The sequence below is a fragment of the Arvicola amphibius genome, chromosome 11, assembly GCF_903992535.2.
Source record: "Arvicola amphibius chromosome 11, mArvAmp1.2, whole genome shotgun sequence".
Taxonomy (NCBI): domain Eukaryota; kingdom Metazoa; phylum Chordata; class Mammalia; order Rodentia; family Cricetidae; genus Arvicola; species Arvicola amphibius.
The window spans coordinates 7,443,360-7,470,647 of NC_052057.2; the positions used below are offsets into that span (position 1 = coordinate 7,443,360).

Here is a 27,288-nt window from a genome sequence, read left to right on the forward strand (position 1 = left end):
AATATCATTTTTAAAGACAACAGCTGTTAACCCCTAGAAAATAATAAATGAGGATAAAATAATAAATAAGGAGTGTGTTGAAACACTTCCAATGTTTTCTTTGTGCTTTTTAAAAAGTAGAGTTTTAGTCTGACGAAATATTGTATTTTTAATTTTACGATGTTTATTCTACTCATACTTATTGATATCATGTTCCACATTTTTCTAATTCTCAAGGAATTCACACTATTTTTGACTAGGTATATGAGAGACTTAGTTATTGACTCTTCACATTATTTTGTAAATGTATACACAATTTTATAAGAAATGTTCTACATGTAACTTACTTGCTCAAAGAATTTGTTTATTGAGAATTTCTAATGTTTAAATCAATCAAACATGAGAATGACATACAGTCAATTCATACCTCTTCTAAAAAACATTTACAATGAGTTTTAAATGACTGCCCTGAAAGCACTTTCAACATTCTAAATTATTTGTCATATTATTGTTTTAACATAATGACCATTAGTATGATGCCCATTGCAGAATGCTGCTATTAAAATGACATAAAGAAAATCATTTGTGTTTTAGATTAAACATTTAACCGAGTAGATGCCTAATTACAATGACCAGAGTAGAATGCATACAGATTTCCTCTTGTAGCTTAAGGTTTAGTTTTTATTTTAGTCCTATGATTATATGCTTTCAAGTATTTAATACTGAGGCAATCATGATTTTTGAACTGCTCATACATCTAATATATATTACACATATAAGAGATGTTTAGCTTGCAAACAGTATTTGTAGTATAAACAATTATTCAAATTATAAAAACTGTGTCTCGAAAAACCAAAAAAAAAAAAAAAAAAAAAAAAAAAAAAAAAACTGTGTCAATTTAATGTTGCCTATTTTTATCGGATTCTTTTTTCATCCTGTATTGGAGGAATACACAAATATGCTGTACTCCTAATTTCTGTTAAACTTTAACATTAGACTTAAAAAGTTAACCAAGAATGATGATGTACAGCAGTTGGTTTAGGTACTAGGGAAGTTAAAAAACCCATCCAACTCAAACTAAAATATGGAGATTTACAATACTTATGTACTTGTTCAAGTGTATTTACTCTGGATTTGTGAGCTTAAGAGTAGTGGTTATTTTGAGAAAATGATGAATTTTGTGGAATATTTTACCATTTAATGTTTACCATTGAAGACAAGAGACAAATGACAAAAAATGTGAAACAATTAATAAAGACCCAGAGACAGATATTGGGGTTCAACTTGAAGGTCAGAAAAGTAAAACAACAGCTACTGACTCCTATCTCTTTCTTAGTCAGAAATGGCGATCCTGCCTTCAAGAATCTCAGAATGAGGCTGTGAGTGAGAGCTGTCTCCTGCAGTCTTATATTCCTCCCTCGGGCTGGAATTAAAAGTTGCACCACTACCGGTCAGATTCTATGACAAACTAGTGTGGCTATTTGGGTTAAAAGTGTGTTTCACCACTGCCTGGTCTGTAAGATTGACAAGTGGAGCTGTTTTACTTTTTGATCTTCAGGCAAGCTTTATTTATTAAAATACAAATGAAGTAACACTACAAATATTTATTAAGCAAAAACAAGTACAGAATTGAAACAAGAGAGAAACTAGAGCTCAAAGATTTGCAGTTCTTGGTGTGTTCAGGGTGCTTGGCTATGGTATAGAGAGGGACAAATACAGAGTTAGGACAGCAAGGTCTGAAAAGGACCCAAGAAAAGGAAAAATGAAGAATGGTCTTAACTAAGGAATGGGCAGAGATAGTTGAATCAAAGGAACCTGGATAGAACTTTTAGGAAGGTGTACTACACAACAATGGTAGAAGGATGCGAGTAAATAATACTTGTGGAAAATATTTTTGCTCAATCCCCGTTTATTCTCTGTGCTTTTATATTAAGTAGTCCTTGTGGAGTTCTTAGAACAGCAATATGTACCTAGTTACAACATGGAAACACTTTGCAAATATTTACGTTGTCTTACGTAGATCACAGATATCTTTGATCCTAAGCAGAAACATTAAAAGATTTCAGATGATTGAGCTCTAAAATTAGAGGCAGAAAACTGTGTGTTAGATTCACGGGGGTGTTATATACAAGGCAGAAAAACCGTGAGTTTTTCTAAAACACAGATTTTAGATACACAAAGAGAATAGATTTATGGTTAATATTTAGGTGACAGATAACTGAGTGATTGTATATAAATGATGTTAGTTTTATTCATTGAATAAATAACTAAAGAAAATTTACGAGAAGACCCATGACCTGAATGTAGTTGTAAAGACATTAAAAACTTTAATATTTATAATTAAATTTAAATAAATGAATATTTTTATTATCCACGAAAGCTTAAGAGAATGACTGATTGATCCTACTCTGGAACACTTGCTTAGTGTGGGGGGCAAGTAAAGGCATCAATGATCAGGTCCCAGCTATCCATGAGGATTATATTACTCTATTTCCTGTAATTAGAGTGTCGTCATATTCTTGGTTAACAATAAAGTAGTCAAAGGAGATCTGAAAATTCTTAATCTTTGTATCTAACTCAGACAGTTACAATCAATAATCAGTTAGCTATGATGAAAAATAAATGTTTCAATTACAAGGACAAGTTGATTTATGAAGTAAAGAAGATAATTTGGCTTGTAGTTCTGGGAGCTGACATTTAAAACAGAATAATATTGACTTTGAAGACAGGCAAGAGTAGTGGGAAGAATGTTTGCTGGAGGAAGAGATCACAGGGCAGACAAACGTTTCTGGATTGCAATCCAGAAAAGCAGTTTGATCTTTTGTTTTGTTGTTTGCTTTTGTTTTTTGAGACAAGGGTCTCTGTGAGCCCTGCCTATCCTGGAACTTGCTCTGTAGACCAGGCTAGTCAGAGACTTAGAGTCCTGTCTCTGCCAAATGCAGAGACTAAAGCCTAAAGACACCATGCCTGGCAGAGCTTGCTCTTTTAGCAGCTCACTGGGAAGAAATTCAGTGTTTCCAGGGGATTTACCTTAATCCCTTTTGAGGCCTACCGCTCACATGAATACAGAAGCTCCATTAGAGAGCACACTTTAAAGGTTCATTTGCCTACCGTATTGCTTCCCAGGAAAACAAAACTCTGGGAAAAACTCAGATAAAACCCCACTGCAACAGTGTTAAAGAAGTATAGCTTCTAACAGCAGGTCACAATGAACATCACCACAGATACTGTGAAAAATTCGTAGTTGAATGCATCAGTAATGCTGCGTGTATGGAAAAGTTATTAAGAGTAAGGGTGTCACCAATATTTTTGTCAGTTTATTGTTCCGTTTTGGGTTATAAACTCTTGCGTTTATGAGGAAATATGAAAGAAAATATTTGGAATGCTATAAAACACTTCAAGATATTTTGGGAGCACAACACCTGCTGAGTTTTTAAGTTAATTAGAATTCCCTGTACAGGTTTGAAACTCATGCTGAACACAGCTCACATAGAAAAAAAAAAAGAAAATAATAGCTTCCAGATTGCTAATGATAAAAAAGAGAAAGTAAATCTCATTTCCTGCCTTGTGGCAGACCATTTGCAGTAGCCTGTTCTCCCACACTAACTCCACTCCCTGGGGAATACTTCAGGAACCTTTTGGAAGAACCATCTTTCCTTCTTCCTGTGAACCCTCTCAGCCTTCCCTTCTAGTCCATTTCCAATTTTTTTGTGTCAGGCTTTAATAACTATACATACTTTCTATCTGGGAATCCCAGGTCCACATAGGATCTGCACCAAAAAGCATAGTCATCACAATTTCATACGATCTGGAGAGGGTAACAGATGTTAAAGAACGGGATACCCACCTAACAAAGACCAGATACCAACACCTAGAATAAACTAAATCATCCCAGTCCCTGATACCAAGACATAAATCCAAAAGCACAATCTTTAACTGAGGGGACAATATGGCTCCACCACAACCCAGTAACACAGCAACAGTAGGCCCTTAGAAATATTATATAGCTGAAGCATAAGACATGGACTTCAAAATAGCAATTATGAATATGGTCAATGACTTCAAAAAAGGTATAAATAAATTCCTTAATGAAGTCTATGAATCAGAAGGAAGAACTAACAAAAACAGTTCAAGACATAAAAGTAGATATTAAATCACTACAGAAAACCCAAGTTGAGATAAAACTAGAAACAGAAAGTTTAAGAAGTCAAACAAAGACCTCAGAGATAAGCTTCACCAACACTTTAGAAGATATGAAAGAAAGAATCTCAGATATTGAAGACATGGCAGAAGAAATGGATTCTCTGGTCACAGACAGTGTTGCATCTAAAAAAAGAAAAAGTACAAAACACCCAGGTAATCACAGACAGTATAAAAAAAAAACAAATTGGCGAATAATAGGAAAAAGAGGAAGAAAAACAAACCCAAGTTAAAAAAAACACATAAAATATTTTCAACAAAGCCATAATATAATCTAAAAAAGAGGTGTCTATCAAGGTATAGGAAGCATACAAAACACCCAATAGATGGGAGAGGAAAGGAAATTCCCATAACATATACAAATCAAAGCATTAAACATGCATAAGAAATAAATGATATTAAAAGTTGCAAAGGAAAAATACCAAGTAACTTATAATGAGAGATCCGTTAGAATATCCTTGACATCTTAACTGAGGTCCTTTAAGCCAGAAAGGGCCTAGATAAATATTCTACAAACTTTTAGAGATACATATACTCACCAAAGCGATCAATCCCAATAGACGGAGAAAGAGAAACTTTTCATCATTAAACTAATATAAGCAGTATCTGCCTACATATACAGCTCTACAGAAGGCACCAGAAGGAGAACATCTGTACTCAGTCGTCACAGCCAGAGCCAGAGCCCACTTTTACCCATTGATGAGAAAGGGTGGCACTGAGGCAACAGTCGGGTTACCAGTCTGCAGACAGACACTGGCAGCATTTTGGAAACCCTCTAGGAAGCGAGAGTGAAGAGTCTGCTCTGTGATGTCAAGCACTTCCAGATTGTAAACCTGTTGAACACATGCTGGATGATCAGTCCAGAGGAGAAGGGGGAGACACTCAGCATGTGCAGCAGCGTGGCTTCACTGGTTCCTACTTTGTCTCCAGTTTTTATCAGCTTCACGTTATTTAGAATTTGAATGGATATTTTAGTGGTGATGTCTGAAGACGGGAAGAAAGAGGTCCTCTCAGGCTCCAGACCGGTGTTCTGGGCTGGCACAGTGACTTCACATGGGACAATGGCACCAGCATGGGGAGTAGCTGGAACTTTTACTGGCCTGCAGCATGCATGTCCCTAATCTGAGTGCGGTCCTCCTTGGTGAACACAAAGCCCACATTCCCCTGGATATGAAGGAGCAGTCTCTCCAGGGCTGTGTTGTATTCCAGGTGCCCCCCAGATGGCCTTCCGCATCGACATGTGGATCTGCTGCATCATCTGTTTGTAGCCCACATTGTCTGCTTCCACAATGAAGCATTTTGGGTAATCATCCAAAAGCAGGAAGATCTTAAGGAAGTAGTTGAACTTCCATGTTGCTCTGTCTTCACTGGGCTTCACAGCGTTACGTGAGAGAATGTTGTGCAGGATTTAAACCTTATGTCACTCTAAGGAGGATGCCTGGCAAGATCACAGTCATTCTAATATCGGACAAAATAGACTTCAAACTAAGCCTAATTAGCATAGAAAGGAAATTCCACTACATACTTTTAAAAGGAAACCCTCCTAAAAGGACATTGCATTCCAAACATGTATTTACTAAATAACAGGGCAGTAAGCTCATAATAGAAATACTACTATAACTATAATCACACATTGACCCTCAGACAGTAATTGTGGGTGATTTAAATACACAACTCTTGCCAATAGAGTGATTACCCATATAAAAACTGAGCAAAGAAATGCTGGAAATAAATGACATCTCAAACTAAAGAGAACATTTCACCAAAACAAACAAATAAACAAAAAAACAATATATCTTCTTTACACTTCATGGGACATTCTCCAAAACTGACTACATACTTGTACAAAACTCAAGTCTCACCAGATAGCAGAAAATTAGAATAATACTCTGTATCAATCTGAGTACCACATCTTAGAGCTGGACATATAAAAACAACAAAAAGCATGCAAATTCATTGAAGCTAGCAACACACTACTGAATGAGAAAAAAATGGTTCAAGACAGAAACTAACAAGGAAATTCAAAACTCTTATAGCAAAAAGGGAGTGAAAACTCAACATACTGAAATAAATGTATAAAGCATAATGAAGGTGGTATTACGAAGGAATAAATCAACAAACAAAATAGAAATAAAAATAACAATGAGTTCATTCTTTGAGAAAACCAGTAAGGTGGAAAATCTCTAAATCAAGTTAACAAAAAGACAGAACAAAAGTAATGTTATATAATTACAAAAAACAAGTGACAACAGACAGCATGGAAAGCCAGAGAATCATAAGTAAACACTTTAAACATTTGTCACCTACCAAACTGGAAAATCTTAAGGGGATAGAATTTTTCTGATGTGTGTAACTTACCAAATTAAATCAATATCAGATACGTAATTTAAACAGAGTTCTAACTCTTAGTGAAAAGGAAGTAGTCTTTAAAAGCCTTACAATACAAAAGAAAACAACAACAACAAAAACATTGCCAGATGCAAGATTTTGCCAGACTTTTAGATACTCTAAAGAGAAAATGAACAATCTTGAACTCATTGGTAAAAGAACGGCTTTCTAAACCAAACACTAATTGCAAAGACTCTAAAAATAATTGAGAAAATGGACCCCATATAAATGAAAAGCTTCTGTATGGCAAAGGACACCAAGTGTTAGGGTAAAGGTCAAAGAATCAAGGTACAGAATGAGAAAAGTTCTTTACCAACCTTGAGAAAAGTTCTTTACCAACTACTTGCTCTACCTTCATGATGTACTCGTGCATGAGGGGTACCAGTGATAGAGCAGCAACCAAGCATCGTGTGATTGACTTTAAGACCTACTTCATGAGAAAAAAAAAAAAAAAAACCTGAGTCTAGACAGGACACAGGCATAAGAGAAAACAAAATGTTGTTGTTCTGCTAAAGACAGGTACCAATAAATGCTTCCTTACAAAATTCAACTATACATATAGGTCAATGTCTAGCTCAGCTATCATCAGATAAGCATGCTTCTGTAGTAGATAGAAACTAATACAGAGACCCATAACTGCAAAATATTCAGGCATTGAGAGACCTTGAAACCCTCATTGCTAAATAGAATGTCTTCATCAAGTCTCTTCGCAAAGTTCACAAAACTATGAAGAAGAGGAGGCAAAAAGATTCTAAGAGGCAGAGGCAATGGGTGCCGCTCAAAAACCGTGTCTTACCAACATGGCACGGTGCACACACATGAACTCAGTCAGAGAGATTGTGGAAGCATGCACAGAGCCTGCAAAATTCAAACAAGATGGGTTCCAGCAAATGAGGCTAAAGTAAACAAGAGCTCTTATTCATAAGCAAGAAACTATCTCCAAATTTTTTTTTGTCTAGAGGAGTCTCAGTAGGTATGCAGCACAAATTAAAGGACAGACTCCATGTCTAGCATTGGCTGTTCAACAAAATGGAGTCAATAATATTTTTGTCTCAAATTGCTTTGTTTGGCATTCTTTATCTCACTGGCCTTTTGTTTATGTATTATGGTTTCCAATTTTCTGTTTGTATGGTGTGCAAGTGTGTCGTGTGTGTGTGTGTTTGTTTGTGTGTCTCTCTGTGTGTATAGGGATTTTTCTTAGGTTAATTTTTCTTTTTTTTCTCTTTTTGCTTGTCTGCTTTTGAAAGAGATAGTATACTGTATGAAAAAAATTAAATTAAAAGAAAGTATAACACTATATGAAAGTAATGGAGAACAGATTGGAGAATTAAATATCTGCATATCCACTGATAGCTTGGTCTAGAAGTAGCATAGTGTGGCATAAATAAGTCTGTAATTAATTGGAAAATTATCAATAAAGGGCATGGTCACTTCATGGAAGGCAGAAATAAAATCCCTGGGTGAGTCCTTGACAGACCACAGTATGCCACATAGCTTCGATATTTTAAAGCCTTTTAAAAACTTGGTCTTCCTCCAGCAGATTATTTAATAGTAAAAATGGACATCGGTATCTCCGCAGCTCTGACCACGAAATGGGAAATCTGTGTGAAACAGCTGCAGCTGGGATTGCAAAAGGAAGTGGCAGCGAATCTGTAACAGATGCTCCGCATCTCCCCCAGTGACAGAGCATATTGGAGATTTCAAGTAGGGCTGGCATCTCCGAGAAAGCAATTAGGTCCTTCCTGAGTGATGGTGGTATAGAAAACAAAGTAATTAGGTCAGATTAGAGCAAGGAAAGATAAATATCCTCCCCAAACAAAGGTCGAAGTTACATGACCACAATTACTTTGGCAGAAGACAAAGCAGTGCATATGGCATGGGCTGCTCTGCTTTAATATCCTAACTACTTAGCTCTTTTATGAAGGTTATTGGAAGCATTTAACATGAGATTGCATTATTATGTCCACATCAAAGGAGTATTTTGATGGAAATATTTGCTGTTCTTTCATCTTTTTTTCTCAAGGTTTGAGAATTTCATATATGCATAAAACACATTTTGTACAAATCTATACCCTATCCATTCCAAGACTATTTATTTCTCTCCTTTTTATAAGTTCACTGAGAATACTTGTTTCCTGTATGAAGTTGAATGGGTGAAAATCTACAGGCACCTGCATCTCATGCTCTGGGGCATGACTTCTGGGACATCTACTTTGGCTACATCTCTGAAGAAAACTGATGCTCTTTTGTCTATCAGCTATAAATTGCCAATCATCAGGTAGGAGTGGAATTATTTAAGAGTCTTTTCCTTATAGTGTATTGGCTGGCTCAACCTTCTGCGTATCTTGGGGGCTTGCAGTCATGACTACAGTGAGTTCATGTGTGTAATAGTATTGTCATGTCTGGAAAATACTATTTCTCTGTAAGTGTAACAGCCTATGGATCTTACAATGTTACTGCCTCCCTTTCCTCAATGATTTCTGAGAGTTAGCATTTGAAAATATGGTATAGATGTCACATCCAGAACAGAGCATTTATTATTCTGATATTCTCTAGGTTGACTAGATATGAACCTCTGTATTAATTTGTATTGATTGCAAAAAGAAGCTTCTCTGATGAGGATTAGGAGATGTGCTAACCTATAGATATAAAGATAAGAACTTAGGGAGCATTCGTTAATAAGTTCATTAGCAAAATAATAGTAGTAAGTTCTCCCTTAAGGCTAATGACCTCTCTATTCATAGGTTCTTGGCCTGGTAATGCCACAAGGTGTTTTTTTCACCTTGTTAAGTGGGAGTGAAATATAATTAGAAAAGCAACTGATTACTCTAATAACATGATGCCACCGGAGCACTAGTGGCCCTATCTTGTCATTCAAGTTTTTCTTAAAATATAAGACTGGTGATAATTTTGCCCAACTAGTAGCATGCATAGGCATAAATAACACTATGAAAGTTAACCAGTAGGGATGAAAATTGCAAGTTGAGCTTGATTTTCCTGGGATGAGGAAAGTAGTTCAAGGTAGAGAGCAAGTATGGAATGGAAAACTAACACTAAAGACCTCTGAAAGAGCCAGAAACTGGAGAAGCTTCTTGAAATACATACATATAAAGAATGTTTAAATGTAATTATTTTATAATGGGGAAGCAATCACTTCTCTAGGAACAATAGGCTATGAAATAATAAACCCAGTGTCAGTTTTGCCTCTTTTTAACTTGTTCTTCAATGGAGTCCACTGACTAGATCAAATGGTAAACATTATTGCTATTGTTCTTGAATCATCTCTAGAATTTGGTAGGAAGATGTTATGCTGAAAAAAACCACATCCGTAAATCAAAGGGCACAGAGAAATCTATCTGCTGGCATCTTAAAGAGGGTTGTGTTTTAGATGATATTAAAGTTTGGGTGTTGAAAACACACAGCAGAAATTTAAAGATAAGTTAGGAATTGAAATATATTTTCTGATTTTGTAAGTTATTAATATCTGGTTGGAAACTGTTGAGTTGTATTGCTGAGCTCAAGCCTTAAATACATTTTAAATGCCATAGTCTGTAGTCTTCATAAAATGCAAAGCAACATTGCTAGGACTAAGGATGCTTGACTTTTTGGCTCCACCCAATCCAACATGGAAGAGGCACGTTCACCTCCTCTGTGAGCTGCGCATACTGCCCCAGTTTCAGGCTCACAGCAGGTCTATGTTACCGTTAAGCAAGTTGTAGCACTCTGCTCACAGACCCCATTTAATTGCTTCATAGCTGGACCTCCTGAAAGAGTCATAGGCATTTGTTCTGGCAAACTTTGAAACTGCTGCTTTTTTGTTGATTTGTTTTAAAGAAGCCATGCAGAGTTAGTGCACCTCCCTTGCAAACAGAGCCTATCTGAAAAGTAACTGTTACAAGGAAGGTGCCCTTGGCTCTTGTTTTTGTGAATCTAGTAGCATTTTTTTTTAAACTTTCTTAGACTTTATGTGGAAATTCTTGCCCCACACTTGTGTGCTAATTTGTAGGTGGAGGCTGCTTGTTCATTTCTCAGGCCACACAGACTGTAATCACACATAAGCTATATTAATTAAATCACTGTTTGGCCTATTAATTCTAGCTTCCTATTGGCTAGCTCTTACATCTTAATTTAAGCCATTACTATTAATCTGTGTATCACCATGTGGCTGTGGCTTACCAGCAAGGTCTGTCAGGTGTCTGTCTCTGGCAGGGCTACATGGCTACATGGCTTCTTTCCCCCAGCATTCAGTTCAGTTTCCCCCAACTAGCTCTGTTCTGCCCTGCTATAGGTCCAAAGCAGTTTTTTTAATTAATCAATAATATTCATAGCATAAAGAGTTGAATCCCACATACGGCCTGGCTTGGTACATAGCACCACAAACCATAAGAAATGAAGAGGAGAGAAAAGAGAGGGATAGTAGAAATACATTTACAGTATAATTTAGATTTTGGTTTTGTTAAATCTAGAAGTGACATATAAAGTTTAGCTTGTAATAAAGACAAAATAATTCAAATTAATGATTTAAAAAATTTCCATGAAATTTTAATAATTAGTTTATGAACAAGAATATCTTCATGGCTTAGAGAAATAAAGTGATAATTTCAAACAAATGAATTTAGTCTCAATTCCTATGACAATTTAAAAATTGTAATGTCAGAAATTTTATTTATAATTATTTCCATTTCAATCTAACTAAACTCCTTATTGTCTTGGATTTTGCCTGTGATTTAAGAGAATGGCACCTGTTTTATCACATAGTGAGTCAATCACCACAGAGAAATACTGAATATTTATTTCAACATAAAGATATACTATCACAGTTAATAGAAAACAAGGATTTATATAAACTATTTTTAAAAATTTACAAAAATTTGCATAAGAGTGTAACCAGACTTGATAAATATTGGTATATGCCTTATGAACAGACTAAAAATGAAAGAGGCAACACTGAATAAATGCTTGGTTTTCAGGGACATGTGATAAAGCTAAATTTGGTTCATTCTTCAAATACTGTAATGTGTGGAAGGCACATACCCAAATGTTCTGAGGAGTGGGTAATTTGAAAGATGTTAGGATAGAAGCATTAGCTTTGGCTCACAGCTTATTTAATAATTATTTGAAGAGAGAGATTAAATGAAATCTGAACAATGAAATACAAAGAATTTCAAGGCTTCTGGATTGGGATGAGTTCATAAATGTCTTGCAAATGGAATAAGCAACTTATAAATGAATGGAGTACATCCAGTGTTGGGACCCTTCCCTAACTACCTCGGTTATGCATGACCCTGGGTAGTGCCACAAAAATCGGGACACAGGGGATGCAGTGTAGGAGATACAACTGCATACTTTATTGCAAAGTCAGTGCTCTTTTATAATACTCAATCACAATCCAAGCTAGGTTCTCTTAATACTTGGAAATAGTTACATAAACTAATAACTTTGTTATAAATTATTTCAAGAGCTTGTGCCCTAGTGAATCTAAACAAGAAGCCTTTTGTTATGCAAATAATTTTTACGATTTTATATAATATGTAAAAACACTTCACCAGGAGACAAACCACAACCTAATCATACCCTTTGAACTACAGTGCACATCTGGGAATTCAAGGACTAATTATTAGCAGGGCATTCTACTGATAGAGGAGGTATGCCTCCTCCTTACGTGGCCTGCCAAGCAAGTCAGCAAGAATTCTACCTCAAGTCACCCCTGCACAGAGTTTCTATGCAGTTCAAAGCAAGGCCTCCACAATCCAGAACTCTACAGAGTTAAAAAACAAAATCTGATTTTGAATTTCATAATAACAGAAGTTATTCTCAAACCACATCAAGCACTGACAGGTTATATCTAATATAGTTAATCTTACTTTGTATGAAAGTTTGAAAGATAAACCCTAATGACATTGAGGAGTTTAGGGATACAACTTGATTTGCTATATATGATAAGTTACATCCCTTCTCATACATGGATTTTTTTTTATTACTTCCACTGAACAGGATGTTAATGTTTTTTTCTCATTGATAAGAACATTCTGATGCTCTGTACATATTCCCTTACATTATATATATATAATATATATATATATTACATATATATTGATGTATGTATATTGATATGATGTTAAAAGCAATGCAAAGACAAATGCAGATGGAAATTGAAGGGTAACCAGATTGCTGTTTTAGGTGATATTATTGTATTAACTGGGCACCACCTTCCAGTCTGTTTAGTGAATTTTCTACACATCATAATGTCTGTGTTCTTGTGTGAGAAGAACTTTAACAGAACTACTATAAACAGATTCCTTTATTTCTGGGGCTATAAATCCATTTCAACTTTATTACAGAGTATTTTTGACCTGACATTGGGCTTTTAATGTAATTACATGCCTCAAGAATTAGAAAAATTTCCATTCAATTTGGTTTTGAGGCCTTCTCATAGTTAAGATTAGATGATTGCTCTCAATTTTGCTATGTCTTTCTAAGGTCAACTGAGAAATAATTGCTTGCTAAGCGTTATAAACAAAGAAAATTGTTCTACATGAATCTAATCTAACAATTTTCAATACCCCTGGAAATAAACTATAATTTATTAATCTTGAATTATAAAAAAGATAATGAGAACTATCTATACAGATATATTTGAAATAGTCTTGCTACAATACAGAAAAGGAATAAGAAAAAGTAAATAAAAATGAAATCTGTTTAATTTGAATATTTTAATGGACCAGAATACTCATTTGTAAGACACACTGTTAGAGACAATAAAAATTTTATAAAGATTTTAGTATTTATTTTCATGAAATATAGTTATTATTTCAAATTGTTTTAATGTAATTATATCTAAATATTTAATTATGGTTACAAAGTATTGGCTTTGAAATTTTAGCACCAGTACAATTATTGGGAAAAAAAACTCACATTTATTGTTTACTGTCTGTTAGCTCTTTATTATTATAAATTCCTTAATAAAAATATTGTAATTCATTATACTTCTACCATATATAATCTGGTAGATTCACATAATTTTAAACTTGACTTAGTATTCTTGTTGGTTTAGTCCCCATAATGTATTAAAGAGTTGTTTTCCACCTAGTTTTGAGTAAACACAGTTATATGCTTGAAAATGTGTATCAGTTTTTGCGGAGTGACACAGAAAGCTTTGATATGGTTAAGGTGTGTTACTCTAGAATGCTAACAGACTAGAGAGTTTAGAGATTAGCTGACTGTAATAGGAAACACAGGGTCAGAAGACTACAGGCAACTTTTCTTACTAAATCCCCTAGGCAATAACTCTGTTGCCAGTATGTAGGGGAACTGTCAAGTGTAACAGAAATATTAAAGATAACATACTGAAAAAAATTGCAAATTGTATTTCTTTATTAGTGAATACAAATGTCCCTCATTTCTACTCTCCCTCCTATATGAGTAAAGATGTGTGTGGTACTATAGTTCAAGAACTCAAACCTGCTGTTGTTCTTTGTGGCATAAATCTATAATTGCAGCAGTTGGGGGATCAGACCATGAGATTTTTCACCACTTCCAAAGGAAGTCTTGTCCACAGAGTTCTAGATAAGTCTTGACTAGATTAGGACCCTGCTTGAAAAGTAAAACTAAACCAAATGAATTTAACCTGAGTGTAGATCCTTGGACCTTTGTAACTTATGAATACTCCGTGGTTGACACGTGTGTTTGTTATTGCAAGTTCTAGTGAGAGTTATGATTCAAACTAACAGTTCTGGGTAAATCTTCTAACCCTTAAGTTGCTGTTATTTGAAATATTTTTGAGGATTTAATATTTTCCTAATTTTAGTTGTTTCTCTTGGTTTTGATTTGTTCCCATAGTGAAACATTGAATGATCTTAATTCTGTCTCATTAACAAATCATGCTTTATGTTTTTCCAGTCTGTGTTGTTACTTTAGGAAATGATTACTAACATCTCGTTTTCCTGTGATGTGGATAGCATATTCTAGCCTAAGTTAGGACACCCATATCAGACTTTATTCAAAATGACTTTATTCAAAAATGACTTTATTCAAGTATAGTGTAGTGAACCAGGAAGTAGTTTTGGAGTTAGCTACAGAAGTGTTTCAAGAGGGGTTGCATTAAGCCCATAAGCCACATGTAGTTTCACCCCTGAATATCCCACTCAGTAGGAATGGTGATTGACAAATTGAGCCCTTGGAGCTCCATATGTATTGTGCAGGCCACGGGGACAGAGATACTCTGCTTCACATCTCTTCACTGAGCTTTGCAACCTTGGAACAGAATTTGGTGAGTTTTATAACTTTGAGAAGATTCTGAGGCTATAAGATTCTTTACATTCCTGAGTCTTATTGGGCCCCAGCCATTCTGGAATGTGTTTCATCTGAGAAGAAATAGTTCTGCAACAGTTGACTGTCAAAATGGCAGTACTGGTGGCTTTCTAATGAGCAGGAATGATCAGTTCCCAAAATCAAAAGTCAAGGCTGTACTTGTTTTTTAAGTAGTAAATGACAACCGGATAATAAGTTTTGCAATTATGAATGGTTCTACATCTTTTGAAAAATGGAAATGGAATTTTGGAAATTTTACTTAACAGCGTGACTACTTGTTGACAGAGGTTCCTGTCCTACCCAGCTCCCCAACCATTCAGTCCCAAAGAAACACACAGAGGCTTACGTTAATTGTAAACTGGTTGGCCTATTCACTCAGGCTCCTTAATAACTCTTATATCTTATGTTAACTGATAATTCTTGTCTGTGTTAGATATGTGGCTTGGTATGCTTTATCAGTGAGGCATTCTCATCCTGCTTCTTCTGTGTCTGGGTGACAATTGCAGACTGAGCCTTTCCTCTTCCCAGAATTCTCCTATTCTGGTCACCCTATCTATACTTTCTGCCTGGTCACCCCGCTTATACTTCCTGCCTGTCTACTGACCAATCTGTGTTTTATTAAACCAATACAAGTGACAAATCTTTACAGGGTACAAGACTGTTGTCCCACAGGAATTACTGCCTCCAGTATGTTTAATACATATTTAAAAACTGCTTTTCTATTTATTTCACTATGGAAAAGTCAACTCAAAAGAGAGTAAACAAAACGAACAACTAAGTTAAAAAAATTATTAGCATTGTCTGTTTATGATCATTTGCTATTTAAGAGAAAATATACTTATTTAAAAAAGGACATGTTTACAATTTGAACCAAATTCTCTTTATTTTACTATTGCCTCAGCAATATGAGAAATAAGCAAAACAAAATAGAAAGAAATCCATGTTGGAGAGGTGTCAGTTAGAATAGTGTTTTCTCATTTAAAGAAGAGAAACAGATGCCAATCTTTGCTAAATGACCGTTGCTCCTGCTACACTGAATCTCAATGTGGCTTCTGATGCAGAAAATGGAATATCTACAAATGACTGGACTACACATAATGCTTGGCCGGATCCCAAAGTGGATCATAACTGACAGGGATGCAAATGCAATAAAAATAATTATAAACTTCAGAGACATTCCTGAGCTTGGTCAATGACATTTCTAAACTCTCTCTCCCAACACTTGCCTATCTTAAGAGGATAATGGCAAGTTGAGGTATCAGTGATTTGTCCATAACACTTGACATAACTTATGTGACTCTAGTCTTTTATTTGACTCTAATTGAATTTAAGTTTAAAAGAAAACTACCTTTATGAACATTTTAAAAAGTAACGAATTATATTCTAATAGTGTTAATAATTACTCCATAACTTACAGCAATTATGAAATATTTTATTTCCCATGTCAGATTTAAGGAGTAAAAAATCATTCATTAAGTCTGGATTGAATTCTTTGAATAATTAAAGAAGGCAGTAATCTTTCCTTTTACTCTCTTTTTTTCTCCTGGTATTTTTCTTCCTTCTTTTTCTCCCTTTTCTGCTTCTCTTTCTTCTCCTCATCCTTGTCCCCTTCGCCAATCTTCTTTAAATTCATAAGAGAATTACTGAAACAACAGTAGAAAATGTTAAATAAAAACCATTTGACTCTGTTTGAAATAACCTAGATTGATACTTATCATGTGCTATTTTCTGGATTCATTAAAATCTATCAACATTGTAAAATAAAGAAAATGAACTGTGAGATTTTCTTGTTTCAAATCATTAAAATCTATCAACATTGTAAAACAAAGAAAATGAACTGTGAGATCTTCTTGTTTCAAATCATCTGTAGTCTAGACTCTATAAAATGTTCTCCGCATCCAGATTTATACAGAGAATACGACCTTTCACAGTCCTGTTAGTTCAGGTCCCCATGTGGAACACTGATAAAATATTTGTGGGAACATCAGTTTATAGAGCAGCTTTACCAGTCTCCAAAGCTCTCTATTACTGGAATCAGCATGCATGAAATGAAACATAGTTGACAGGAAGAATAGCAAATTCAAAACCCGGATTAAGAACTCAGAATAAAATAGCAGGTAGAGTAGATACTACACGGAAAGGAAAAAATGAGAACATATAGAGAGAGAGTACTTGGTGACATGGAGCAGAGTCCTAGACACCGCTGCTGAGCAGGCACAAGGTATTTCAACTGTGTATTAAAAAAAAAGTTGTCTTTCAAGGATAAAGGTCGACTTGATCTCTCATTGGCTTTCCTGAGACCTTCTTGAAGAGAGTTTCCTTCTTTAACTGTCCCAGTTATTTTTGTTGTCGATGTTTGTTTTGGTGTGTGTGTGTGTGTGTGTATGAAAATGAAAAGTCAGTCAATACACGTTACCCTGTTCCATAGTTCTCCTTTTTTGTTTTTTCTTGAGACAGGCTTTCAGTGAATGTGCAGTTCACTGTCTAGAGCTGCTCATCACTGAACTCCGGGGAACTATTCACTTCCACCAATCTAATCTACAGAGCTGTGGAAGCAAGCCAACACTCTATGCTTTAATTTGTGCTATGGTGGTGTGGGAGAATTGTCTGTAATCTGTCAATCATGTTTTAAATAAAACGCTGATTGGTCAGCCAGAAAGTATAGGCAGGGAAAACAGACAGGAAGTAGAAATGATGTAATGAGAACAGGGGAATTCTGGGAAGGAGGAAGCTGATTCCTCCCACTCCTGCCCAGATTACCGAAGCAGCAGGATGTGATCTGCAACCACTGAAAAAGGTACTGAGCCACATGGCTAACATAGATCAGAAAAATGGGTTAATCAAGATGTGAGAGTTAGCCAGTAAGAGGCTAGAGCTAATGGGCCAATCAGCTTTAAAACTTTAGAGACCTATGTGTGATTTTCTTTGGGGCTAAACAGTTGTGGGAACCAGGCAGAACAGAAACCCCAACAAACAGGCCCCATTCATTGTTACACTATGGAACAAAACTCTGGTCCTCATGTTTGTGCAGGAGGAAACCTGGCATTTCTCTACGTCCTAGTATTCCTAAGTTTGATTATTATATGTGTCCTTTACTGTTATATTTCTAAAATAAAATTTCAGTATTGGATAACAAAAGTCTTATTATTAGTAAAAAAAATAGACACTTGCTAAATGTGATGTTAGTCCTGAATTCTTCTGTCTATACTGCATCATCAAAATTTGCAGTGCACATGCCCGTCTGTGCTCTATGCGCTACCATACAGTTCCTGTGCTTCGGCCAAGGAGCTGGAGGTTGAAAAACACAAAGACACACAGACAGAGAGACAGAGACATGGACCTCTAGCTACTGGTAAGAAGCCCTTTATTCAGTAGCACCATGGAGGCTTATATACCCAACAGTCAAGTGGGCCAACAGGTGAAAACCTTATCCTCTGATCCTCAAGGCCAAGGCACAGCTTTTAGTAACTCTAATCAGAAGGCTCTAGCAGAGAAGAGCAGCTGAAGGCCAGGACTCCAAATGATCCCAACAAAAATTAACCTTATCATTAGTACATATTGGCTATAGCGCTACACATGTGTGCTAATTTGCTTTTCTACATTTCTTTATATTTGATTGTACCTCCATTTTGTTAAATCTTATATGTCTCTTCATTTTTCTTTATATTTGCAAATTTCACCTGTCTAACTCTTTTAGGCATTTGTTAAAAATAAACTTGTTCTTGTGCAATGGCTATTCTCTGTGGTCAACTTGAATACATCCAAAATTAACTAATACCCAAGTGTGTAAAGTCATACCTTCTTTTGGCAGCCAAAGAAGAAAGCATTTGGTCTTTGCCTGCTTATCCTTGCTCTCTTTAGCATGTACATTCCTTCACTGGCAATAGAGCCTACTTCTTTAGGATTCTGGAATATACTGAAGACTAACTGAGACATCCAGCCTCTTAAACAGAACAACTACTAGATTATTGGACTTTCCATTAGTAGATAACCATTGTTGAACAAGTGGTACCACAGCTGTTAGCCACTCTAATAGATCACCTTTTCCCCCAATATATACAAATACATTCATTATATTCATTTTCATTTTATCAGCTATGTTCATCTAAAGAATCCTCATTAATACTTTCTAGTTTTTTAGTATAAAACACTCTGATGAAAGGCAACATGGGAGAAGAACGTATTTATTTGACTTGCACATCCAAGTCACTATTATTCACTGAGGGATGTTAACACACACACACATAAAATAAAATAAAATAAAGACAGGAACCTAGAGGCAGGAACCATGGAGAAATGCTGCTTATTTTTGCTCTCTGGGTTGCTCTTAAATCATGCTCTTTTCAGCTCTCTGTCTTTTCAGGCAGCCCAGGAGATGAAGACTAGAAGGAGGAGGGAAGAAAGAGTTAAGTTCTCAAGTCTCCCTAAAGAATGTTACAAACTCAATTTTAACTTTTGCCTCATGTTTATAGTATTCTATGTGTATTTGTATTGTTTCTTTCTACCAGGGACCCAGGAGAAGGATTAAAGACATACAGTTTAAAAACATCCATGAAGCTGAGATGGGAGGGACAAATCTCATATTTTAAAGTAAGCTTCTCAACTCAGAACAAATAGCAAAGGACAATGTGGCAGCAATGGCTGATGTGTTTGTAAAAGGAGGAAAAACAGAGTTGAGGGAGCGCTATTTAGAAGCCAGCTGGGATACAGAGCAACCATTAAAAAAAGACATCCTTCAGAAGCAGAATGAAGAGGAGGTGAGAGAACTTAGTGATAGAGGTTACAAATGGGAACTCTGCCAAGAGGAGGGTTACAAAGGGAGTGGAGGGATATGTGCAGAGGGATGCACTGAATTATACAGAAGCATCCAGCTGATTCCAGCAAGCCAACAGGAGACAGTATTTCCATCAGATGGACACTCAAGAGAACAGAGAGTGGTTTTCAGGATCTAGAGATCCTAAGGGATCTCTCTGAAACAGAGAGGGACAGACAGGGAGACAGACAGAGAGACAGAGTGAGAGATAGAATGCACTTATTGAGTATGCAAGGAAAGATGAGTCATAGAGACTATGGAGGAAAAGTGGCTGAAGAGGCAGACTCTAGAATTTGAAGTCCAATATGGTGAGTGGCAGAAGCCAGCAGAAACAAAAGATCCAAAAGTCAAATCATCTGCTTGGTTATATGAGGAGAAGCCAGGCTAGGTGGGAAGGGTCCATTTGTGCCTTTCAGGGCTCTCAGTGCCAGATGTATGTGAAGGAAGCAGAAGAAGCAGAGGAGACCTCTGCCTTATTAGGGGGTATGGTGACTTCAATAAAAAGGGCCTCTATAAATTCCTATATTTGAAGGCTTACTCACCAGGGAGTGGAATTCTTTGACAAGATTAAAAGGATTAAGGGATTTGGTCTTGTTAGAGGAAGTATGTCACTGGGGTTGGGCTTTGAGGTTTCAAAAGTTTATCCCAGATACATGTCTGCCTGCAGATTAGGAAGTAGCTCTCAACTACTGTTTCAGAACCTGCCTGCATGCCCCCAGACCCTTTGCATAATGTTAATGGATGAAGTCTCTAAAACTGTAAACAAGCTACCACTTAAATGCTTTCTTTTGTAAGAGTTGCTTTGGTGATGGTGTCTCTTCACAGCAATTGACCACTGACTAAGACAGAATTTTGGTACCAGAAGTGGGGTATTGTGACAGGCATGACCCTGTTCTTTGTTGGAGATATATGTAAAATTTGGGACCTTTAGACTAGAAAAGTTGCTGTGGCTAAGAAAAGCTTCATTTTGAGCTGGGTAGCCAATCTAAATTCCAAAACATAAACTCCTGGCAATTCTGGCTCCTTGTCCCCACCATGGTATTACAAAATTACTGTGAAGTACTTAACTGCCTGCTGTGGGTTTAGAAGCCCACACTTAGCGCTGTGTGAAGTGACAGCATCTTACTCACTGAGGTGGGGGGGAGCAGTTTCTCATTCAGCTACAGGTTCCACAAAAACGAGACAATCGTGGTGACTAACTTTAAAAATCTTCCTCTAGACTCTTGTGTGGCAAGTCTTCAGTTTGCCCTTAAAGCTGTCATCCTTCACACACTAAGTAATGAACCAATTTAATTATAATTTGATTTGAATCTTTGGTCCTTTAACAATAGATTTGAACTCTATAACAAAATAGGGCTTAATAGACCATCCTAGGAGGATTATGGAAGACAGTACTGTGGCATTTTGAGCTAGGGGAGAGCCCAATTCAAGTTCAGACAAGAAGACTATTAGTAAGTAGCCTAGATATTCTTCTTGTCATACTTTGGCAAAGCTTATGGCTTCTTTCTGCCCTTGTCCTAAAAATATACCTGAGGCTAAATCAAAAAGTTTAGTAGTAAAGCTATTGGCAGAGATTAGCTGTAGTCTTTACTCTGGGGTCTTCCTGAGGTTGCTAGGCTGACCTCAAAGTCTCCAGAGGCCTCCTGCAGCCTTTGGAGTAGATGAGACAGGGGTGTATTACAGTTCACGTACCTGCATCTGCTTTTAGAGTTCACATGCTGGCAACTTAAATGTCTATACTAATAACTTACATTTAATACACAAACAAACGTATCTTAGAGGCATATATCAGCTTCTTTTTCTAGGTGCTTCACACCCAATCTTTATTGCATCCTAGAGACTTACTTGAATGTGGACCCAGTCATTTCTTGCTTTCTTTGATTGAGTAGTCTTCTGTTTCTCTCCCTGTTTACATTTTTGTTGTCCTTTCTGTTCTTTGACCAACACTGTCATTGTCTGTCGCTCTGAATGTAGTTTTCCCTCTGCAGCTGCCCATGAGAGTAAAGAGGGTGGTGGTATTTCTTAAACTTGGCTTCATTTACTCAGAAAAATGCTAGTGATACTCCGATATTTAAAAAAACAAAACAAAATAAAAACATTTTAGCTTAAATTTACTTTCTACTTTTAATTTAAAAACTTCCCTTTTCCTTTTTAAAAATTATTTATTTTATATTTTAATTTTGACCATTCAGATGTACCCTCGAATGATTAAGTCTATGTATTATTTTGTAAAGCTTAACATCATCATTATTTATGATGATGATGATAATGATGATGATGTGTATTTGTGTGGAGTGAGATGTGCCAAACTTCTGTGTGGAGACTGAGGAGAAATATACACAATTCTCTCTTTCCTTCTTTACTTGGTGGTAGGAGTAGGAGGGGTCCCAAGTGGAAGCTTCTTGGCAGCCAGAAATTCAATCTTCCCAAACGATATCCCATAGGCACAAGACCTCAAGGCAATTAGACACCATCCTGATCCAAGCTGTCAGTAAAGTGGCAGCAAACTAGAAGGAAAAAGCCCTGCTTGACTTAAACTGACAGGCAAAGACCAGAGCGTGATTGGATCAGTCAAGGAAACAGGCTGCAGCCTTCAGGGCTTGGACTGTTGCCCTAGTGATGAGATCGCTGTGACAAAAGCCACTGGAGGTCTCCTGGCAGAGGTCTTAGGGGTGACTGGCTACTAGTACAAAAAGGTAATCAGAAAGCCTCTGACGCCACTAGAAGTTGACAGGTAAGTAATTTTTTTTCATCATTACCACAGAGACTAGCAGCTGGAGGGACCTGACCCATGACATTCTGAGGGGCCAGTTTTCCCCATTTAAGATTATTAATTTGAAATTAATAAAATACATCTCATTTGTAAGCTATTTGATGTCTGCTTGCCTTATTGCTAGAGAGGGTGTGATAGACACCCAGTGGATGACAGACTGGTCTACACTGCTATTTCACTGCATTCTGGGGATAGAACTTAAGTTGCCAGGCTTGTGGGCAAATGCTTTTACATGTTGAGGCAACTCCATCTTCACAGCTGGTAGCCTGTGTGTAATGGAAATCTTCCCTAGTGTTTCGTAGGAGAGAAATACCGTGTGAGAATTAGCTATCATTAGAGCGAAGCCACCCATGTGTTCAAAGACACACAGACTCAGAATTTTTGCTTGGTGGAGACTGGAGTTTGTAAAATGTAGTATTTTTATGTGATCTTTATTCTTAAGACTGTGCTGTTAAAAACAGCACACTTAGCTTCATAATGTGAAATACATTTTTTTCTGGAATCTTAGAAATGTTCTAAAAATGAGCATAAAGCATCATCTCATCATTTTTCATATTTCTATCTTATAATTTTACCATATGGAAAGTTTGGGTAAGGAAAAAGAGAGAGACAAAGTAAGACAGAGAAGAAGTGAGAGATAGTGAGGCAGAGAGACAGAGAGACAGAGATAGATCATTAAATAGATGGATAGACATAGAAGGTAGATGGACACATACATACATACACACACATACATACACAAATATATAGATACACGCATAGAGACATAGAGACATAGATAGACCTCAAGCTCTCTATGTACCATAGTATGCCATCTGATCCTCTTGTTTCCACCTCCCAAGTGCTAGGGTTATGGGTGAGTGCTACCAGGCCTGGTTTCAGGCTATGTTTGCTTTCAGCCCAGGCTTCGGTAGGTAAACACTCTGGTAACAAAGCCCTACAATCTTAATTCCTCTTTGTGTTATTTCTTTTGAATTGTATAGAGCTGATATACATATTATTTTTATAATACTCTTGGGTTTTGTATTTTGTAGATTGGATTTCCATTGTCATGCTATAAGAACTTTCAATGCAAGACTGATCTAAATTATTTTTTTATGAAATTTGTTACTTAGTTGTTTATGGTTTTTAAGTTTTTTAGGTGTGTGTGTATCAGTGCTTTACTTGTATGTGGGTAACTGATGCCTGTGGAGGTCAGAAGAAGAAGTGAATGCTCTGAGACTGAAATTGCTTGGTCATAAGCCACCATGAGCAAACTGTGAATCTCTATAGGAACAGCAAGTACTCTTAAGAGCTGAACTCTATATTTCACTTCATACTTGATTCTTTATGATTCTAGTGAGAGAAGAATGTTTACTATTCATGAAAGATATTATGGAGGTAGAGGTGGAACAATTGTAGGCGTCAGAAGATTAGGGAGTTTTCTGAGAGACTGTGACTCCTAGGAATGTCAGAAGCTACACCCATAAAGTCTCAGCACCATGACTGTCAAGGCATGAACTGAACAAGGAAGATGCTAACATATATTCCAAACTGAAAGGGGAGAAGACCACAGGCCTCAGTTCTACACAAAGAACTACAAGCAACTAATGAATTCTGAGAATGGCAGAAATAGTCTTGTTCAGTGAAGAGAACACCAGTTGGTTATCCAAGAGCAAGTGTTCACCCTGAAACCATACACAAAAGTAAAATTAACTAAGCAAGATGTATTTATGAATATATGTGTATATGAACACATTTAAGCATGTAAGAACAATTAATGAAAAAAGCAGCGATGAATTTGAAAGAGAAAAAGGAGGAGTATGTGGGAGGCTGTAGGAGGAGGAGCTGGAAAGGAGAATGTTATCATTTTTATATAATTCCAAAATCTGGAAGTTTGTTCTATTTGTCTGAATTTGGTTTGTAAGAGTGTATCTTACATGTTCCCCATATGTCCCATAACGAATAAGCAAAAAATAGATTGTGAAGATAAATTGTTGAATGCTGGCAAATTTGCTTGACACATTAAAGGACTCATTGTTTTAATGACATTTTCTCTCCAGAAAACTTCCTTTGTCATAAAATGCCACTTAAACATAAAATACTGTGATCCACATATTGAACACTCACAAGATATCTGTCTACACACCTTCCTCTTGACCCTTAAGCCACTCCAAATATCTTAACTTCTTACTTCTCCTTGGTTTCTTTCTCCTCGTCTCTTTTCTTTGAACATGATCACGAAACAGCCAATTTATTAGTTAGCATGTTTAAAGTTTGCAGTAAGAAACAATAGATGTTATGAGTATAATGGAATTGATCAGACTTAATTGCGCAACAAAAATCCCTTCTGTTATATATAATAGATTTGTAACTATATATCAACTAATTAAATGTTTGAAGTCAAAAAACCTAATTTAATTTAATGATATACTAGGAAGTCAGTTTTCCAAGAAGTTTGGACAGATAGTCTAATTAATATTTATACACTTGAGTTTTCAATTTTATATTTTTTGTCTTGTAATGATTCAGACAGTTTCTATACTTAAAGTCAGTGACTATATGAGTTTTAAAATTTTACTGCACGGGGAAATCTGCATACTTGTGTGTTATATTACATGAATTAAGAAAGTAATATTAGAGTTCTAGATAGTAACTAATATTTGATATTTTTCACTCCTAATTTGTGAAAGACAACAATATAATTAAACAAAGCTTTAAATAATGGATCAAGTATTGAGTATAATAAATATTATGTGATAATAAGTACATTTTTATAATAAAATATCAAAAATAAGAAAAAGATCAATATTAATGATCAAGTTTGAGTCTAATCAGCTACCTCAATGTTAGAACTCCTCAAGTATTACACTTAACTTTTCAGCCCAGAATACTTCTGCTTATCACTTAGATAATGTCACTTTCCAACAATGTGTCTAACAATCAGAGTCTTATATGCAACTGTTCTATTCAATTTGCTATGAGTAGACTTTCCTTTACATTGGTTTTAAGAAGAAACAGAAAGATGTAGGTAGAATGGGAACCACAGGCCTTGCTTTTCCCCTGGTTTTCACTTGACTAAGTGCATACTTGAATGCAAATTTTAAGCATGTTAAATAAAATGAGGAAAATCAAACTACAGAAAAGCTAGCTTCATGCTTTCCTTGACTAGAAGAAACATTTGGTTCTAAATTGATATTGTTTTGTCATGCTAAGATAGAAGTCTTAACAATAGAACTAAAGGTCATAGAAAGCTTCCTTTAATTGTGATAAATACAATCTAAAGGAAAAATATTAAACAAATATTACAAAAAATTACAAAAATTAGTAAGAAGTCTAGAAACTAAATCAGAATGTAAAGGAGATTTAGGAAATTAATAAGACATTGATAAGTTTTTTTTTTCTTTTAGGAGCTGCTATTGTAACTAAGGATAAATTCTGAGAAAACTAACTTTTCTCAAACCCACATTTTTTCATATTTACTCTTTTGACTTTGCTACTTCCTTCTTCAAGAGTAAAAAAGTCATAATCAAAGGGGACTATACTCTCCTAGTCCTTTTTAGGTTAAAACTCAAATGAAAAAGATATCTCATACTTCACTAAGCGTTTTCATTTAAAAGGATGACTTTCTGTTTCCAGTTAGTACTTTAATAGAAAAGGAAAGCAAACTAATTCACATTTGATATTTCCCTTTCACAATGCCAATCTTCTGTTCTAAAGATATAGACGTGAATGTCCTACTTTTTGTCCATGACAAGTAAACCCTGTTATATAAGTTCATGGTAACTGATTCCATGTAAATGTTTTTTGTTTGTTTGTCTTGTTTTGTTTTAATGTGGAGCAAATAAATGTGTCTCTATAATAATCCTTAAATACCTAAATAACAAAATCTGTGGCCACTTCATATTACATTTTAAAGTAGTGCATGCTAAAATTACAATTCTTGTAATGCCTAATTTAGCATGATTTTTTATAAATATATAAATAATCTTTAAAATGATTTTGAGTGCAACACATTTTTGAAAGTTTCTTAAAGTCTTTTTCTTAGCCAAACCAAGATAAGATATAATTCTAAAAAAGTATGTAGTAAAGAAATATAATTTAAAATCCTGCTTTGTCTTCCTAGATTTTGAAAAGTCATGTTAGTTTTCACAGATGCTCCTAATGGATTTTTATTACATCACAAATACAATTTATCTTACTTGTTTTCTATTATTCTGTGCCCATACATATGTGTGCATCTGTTCCTGGTCCAGACGGCCAAAGGAATATGATGGATCTACTGGGGATATAGTTACATACAGTGGTTGTAAGTTGCCACGTGGGTGCTGGAAACAAATCCTGGATCTTCAAGACCACCACATGTTGTTAGCTCCTGAGCCACCTCTCCACCCTCCAATTTATCTTTCACATTGTCTTTGAAACAATAACTCATCTCTGTGCCTATCGGTATAAACACCAACATATATATTATTAGATAAATACCGATGAAATGATTACCATGCTTCTGGAAGAAAACCTCTCACTGTTAGTCCTGTAAATAAACCCAGTAAACCTATTAGTTGGCCAAGCTGACCTCTGCTTGCACACTACTTTCACGTCATTGCTTGTGTGTCTTCCTTGTGAAGGTAGCCAGAGCTCTGAATGTCCATGAGTGCCAAGGTCTGATTCATTCAGAACATGGTGTTTAATGGCCTTCTCTGTCTTCTACTCCACAGTCATGCTCCTCCCTTTTATGATGTTCTGTGGAGCACAATGATATGGTTGTCCCATTTGGGCCTGTTCACACAGCAGTGCCTTATTTCTGCATTTTGACAGGTTATGAGTCTCTTATTTGATTGCTGTC

The 27,288-nt window shown here is 35.9% G+C and overlaps 1 pseudogene; it reads right to left on the reverse strand.

The window, feature by feature from the left end:
- Positions 1–4,769: 4,769 nt before the first annotated feature.
- LOC119826543 overlaps positions 4,770–27,288 on the reverse strand; it is a 28,766-nt pseudogene continuing 6,247 nt past the window's right edge.